Here is a 5,000-nt window from a genome sequence, read left to right on the forward strand (position 1 = left end):
CCTTTGGGTGACCAGGTGCACGCCGGCCTTTGGGTGACCAGGTGCACACGGTCCTTTTGGGTGACCAGGTGCACGCCGGCCTTTGGGTGACCAGGTGCACATGGTCCTTTTGGGTGACCAGGTGCACGCCGGCCTTTGGGTGACCAGGTGCACATGGTCCTTTGGGTGACCAGGTGCACATGGTCCTTTGGGTGACCAGGTGCACGCCGGCCTTTGGGTGACCAGGTGCACATGGTCCTTTGGGTGACCAGGTGCACACGGTTCTTTTGGGTGACCAGGTGCACATGGTCCTTTGGGTGACCAGGTGCACATGGTCCTTTGGGTGACCAGGTGCACATGGTCCTTTTGGGTGACCAGGTGCACATGGTCCTTTGGGTGACCAGGTGCACGCCGGCCTTTGGGTGACCAGGTGCACGCCGGCCTTTGGGTGACCAGGTGCACATGGTCCTTTTGGGTGACCAGGTGCACATGGTCCTTTGGGTGACCAGGTGCACGCCGGCCTTTGGGTGACCAGGTGCACACGGTCCTTTTGGGTGACCAGGTGCACGCCGGCCTTTGGGTGACCAGGTGCACATGGTCCTTTTGGGTGACCAGGTGCACGCCGGCCTTTGGGTGACCAGGTGCACGCCGGTCCTTTTGGGTGACCAGGTGCACAAGTTCCATTTGGGTGACCAGGTGCACGCGGTTCATAACAGCGCGGTTATCTGCTTTAATGTCCGAGGAGGGGTGCTTAAGTGTGGGTGCCCTGGTTCACCTGGTATGCGAGGTTGTGGAGGTGGGGGGGGTCCCCTGCTGGTATCATCCCCGAAATAGAGGGGTGATACCCGGGTGGTGAGTAAGGGCCTACAAGCCTGGAGGTCAATAGCTCCAGGGGGTAAGCTCTACTGTCATGTCCGTAAATAGAGTGGTGTTACCCGGGTTTTGAACCATATTTTAATTTTTGGGTTACCAGATGCACACGGGTCTTTTGGAAAACAATCACAATCTGCATCCATCGTAATATATGAAACTGTATATAAAGCACTGAAGGACGGCCCTGACCGAGAGAGGGCCGTAGTAGGGCACTCCCCTAGCGGGCTATATCAATAGAATGACCGGTAAAATGATTTAAAACAGTTTTATAATTTTTGGGTTACCAGATGCACACGGGTCTTTTGGAAAACAATCACAATCTGCATCCATCGCGATTTCTTAAAGTGTCTATAAAGCACTCAGGTCGGCCCCGACCGAGACAGGGCCTTAGTGGGGTGCTCCCATAGCGGGGAACAATGAGAGGGGTGCCTTTAAATTCATTTTGAACCATATTTGAAATTTTGGGTTACCAGATGCACGTTTTCAATCACCAGTTGCACGGAGGATTAATAGCAATCTGCATCCATCGTGATTTCTTAAAGTGTCTAAAAAGCACCCAAGGACGGCCCTGACAGAGAGAGGGCCGTAGTGGGGCACTCCCCTAGCGGGCTATATCAATAGAATGACGGGTAAAAGTATTTAAAACCGTTTTATAATTTTTGGGTTACCAGATGCACGTTTTCAATCACCAGGTGCACGGAGGAAAATGAGCATTTGCATCCATAGTCATGTCTTAAACCGTCCATAAAGCACTCTTGGCCGGCCCCGGCAGAGAGAGAAAGAGATGGTGGAAAAAAAAAAAAAATCATCATCAGACCTTCCATAAATAATTCGGGCCGGCCCCCATTGCTAAAGGTCCGTAGTAGGGTGCGCCATAAGCGGACATGAATAGATGGAACACCGCTAACCGCATAGAGAACCGTGTTTTGGGTGACCAGGTGCACGTTTTCAATCACCAGTTGCACATTTTCAATCACCAGTTGCACGGAGGATTAATAGCAATCTGCATCCATCGCGATTTCTTAAAGTGTCTATAAAGCACTCAGGTCGGCCCCGACCGAGACAGGGCCTTAGTGGGGTGCTCCCATAGCGGGGAACAATGAGAGGGGTGCCTTTAAATTCATTTTGAACCATATTTGAAATTTTGGGTTACCAGATGCACGTTTTCAATCACCAGTTGCACGGAGGATTAATAGCAATCTGCATCCATCGTGATTTCTTAAAGTGTCTAAAAAGCACCCAAGGACGGCCCTGACAGAGAGAGGGCCGTAGTGGGGCACTCCCCTAGCGGGCTATATCAATAGAATGACGGGTAAAAGTATTTAAAACCGTTTTATAATTTTTGGGTTACCAGATGCACGTTTTCAATCACCAGGTGCACGGAGGAAAATGAGCATTTGCATCCATAGTCATGTCTTAAACCGTCCATAAAGCACTCTTGGCCGGCCCCGGCAGAGAGAGAAAGAGATGGTGGAAAAAAAAAAAAAATCATCATCAGACCTTCCATAAATAATTCGGGCCGGCCCCCATTGCTAAAGGTCCGTAGTAGGGTGCGCCATAAGCGGACATGAATAGATGGAACACCGCTAACCGCATAGAGAACCGTGTTTTGGGTGACCAGGTGCACGTTTTCAATCACCAGTTGCACATTTTCAATCACCAGTTGCACGGAGGATTAATAGCAATCTGCATCCATCGCGATTTCTTAAAGTGTCTATAAAGCACTCAGGTCGGCCCCGACCGAGACAGGGCCTTAGTGGGGTGCTCCCATAGCGGGGAACAATGAGAGGGGTGCCTTTAAATTCATTTTGAACCATATTTGAAATTTTGGGTTACCAGATGCACGTTTTCAATCACCAGTTGCACGGAGGATTAATAGCAATCTGCATCCATCGTGATTTCTTAAAGTGTCTAAAAAGCACCCAAGGACGGCCCTGACAGAGAGAGGGCCGTAGTGGGGCACTCCCCTAGCGGGCTATATCAATAGAATGACGGGTAAAAGTATTTAAAACCGTTTTATAATTTTTGGGTTACCAGATGCACGTTTTCAATCACCAGGTGCACGGAGGAAAATGAGCATTTGCATCCATAGTCATGTCTTAAACCGTCCATAAAGCACTCTTGGCCGGCCCCGGCAGAGAGAGAAAGAGATGGTGGAAAAAAAAAAAAAATCATCATCAGACCTTCCATAAATAATTCGGGCCGGCCCCCATTGCTAAAGGTCCGTAGTAGGGTGCGCCATAAGCGGACATGAATAGATGGAACACCGCTAACCGCATAGAGAACCGTGTTTTGGGTGACCAGGTGCACGTTTTCAATCACCAGTTGCACATTTTCAATCACCAGTTGCACGGAGGATTAATAGCAATCTGCATCCATCGCGATTTCTTAAAGTGTCTATAAAGCACTCAGGTCGGCCCCGACCGAGACAGGGCCTTAGTGGGGTGCTCCCATAGCGGGGAACAATGAGAGGGGTGCCTTTAAATTCATTTTGAACCATATTTGAAATTTTGGGTTACCAGATGCACGTTTTCAATCACCAGTTGCACGGAGGATTAATAGCAATCTGCATCCATCGTGATTTCTTAAAGTGTCTAAAAAGCACCCAAGGACGGCCCTGACAGAGAGAGGGCCGTAGTGGGGCACTCCCCTAGCGGGCTATATCAATAGAATGACGGGTAAAAGTATTTAAAACCCTTTTATAATTTTTGGGTTACCAGATGCACGTTTTCAATCACCAGGTGCACGGAGGAAAATGAGCATTTGCATCCATAGTCATGTCTTAAACCGTCCATAAAGCACTCTTGGCCGGCCCCGGCAGAGAGAGAAAGAGATGGTGGAAAAAAAAAAAAAATCATCATCAGACCTTCCATAAATAATTCGGGCCGGCCCCCATTGCTAAAGGTCCGTAGTAGGGTGCGCCATAAGCGGACATGAATAGATGGAACACCGCTAACCGCATAGAGAACCGTGTTTTGGGTGACCAGGTGCACGTTTTCAATCACCAGTTGCACATTTTCAATCACCAGTTGCACGGAGGATTAATAGCAATCTGCATCCATCGCGATTTCTTAAAGTGTCTATAAAGCACTCAGGTCGGCCCCGACCGAGACAGGGCCTTAGTGGGGTGCTCCCATAGCGGGGAACAATGAGAGGGGTGCCTTTAAATTCATTTTGAACCATATTTGAAATTTTGGGTTACCAGATGCACGTTTTCAATCACCAGTTGCACGGAGGATTAATAGCAATCTGCATCCATCGTGATTTCTTAAAGTGTCTAAAAAGCACCCAAGGACGGCCCTGACAGAGAGAGGGCCGTAGTGGGGCACTCCCCTAGCGGGCTATATCAATAGAATGACGGGTAAAAGTATTTAAAACCGTTTTATAATTTTTGGGTTACCAGATGCACGTTTTCAATCACCAGGTGCACGGAGGAAAATGAGCATTTGCATCCATAGTCATGTCTTAAACCGTCCATAAAGCACTCTTGGCCGGCCCCGGCAGAGAGAGAAAGAGATGGTGGAAAAAAAAAAAAAATCATCATCAGACCTTCCATAAATAATTCGGGCCGGCCCCCATTGCTAAAGGTCCGTAGTAGGGTGCGCCATAAGCGGACATGAATAGATGGAACACCGCTAACCACCCAGGGCCGGCCCCGGCAGAGAGAGAAAAAGAGGGGAAAAGTGTTGAAAAAAAAAAAAAATCATACCTTCCATAAATAATTCGGACCGGCCCCCATTGAAAAGGTCCGTAGTAGGGTGCATCATTATCGGACATGAATCTCGGGAACACCGCTAACCGCATAGAGAACCGTGTTTTGGGTTACCAGATGCACGTTTTCAATCACCAGTTGCACGGAGAGAGAAAAAAAAAATCATACCTTCCATAAATAATTCGGACCGGCCCCCATTGAAAAGGTCCGTAGTAGGGTGCATCATTATCGGACATGAATCTCGGGAACACCGCTAACCGCATAGAGAACCGTGTTTTGGGTTACCAGATGCACGTTTTCAATCACCAGTTGCACGGAGAAAAAAAAAGTAATCATACCTTCCATAAATAATTCAGGCCGGCCCCCATTGAAAAAGGTCCGTAGTAGGGTGCATCATTATCGGACATGTATATCTGTAACACCGGCAAGCGCATTG

The sequence above is a fragment of the Anabrus simplex genome, unplaced genomic scaffold (assembly GCF_040414725.1).
Source record: "Anabrus simplex isolate iqAnaSimp1 unplaced genomic scaffold, ASM4041472v1 ctg00000133.1, whole genome shotgun sequence".
NCBI classification, from domain to species: domain Eukaryota; kingdom Metazoa; phylum Arthropoda; class Insecta; order Orthoptera; family Tettigoniidae; genus Anabrus; species Anabrus simplex.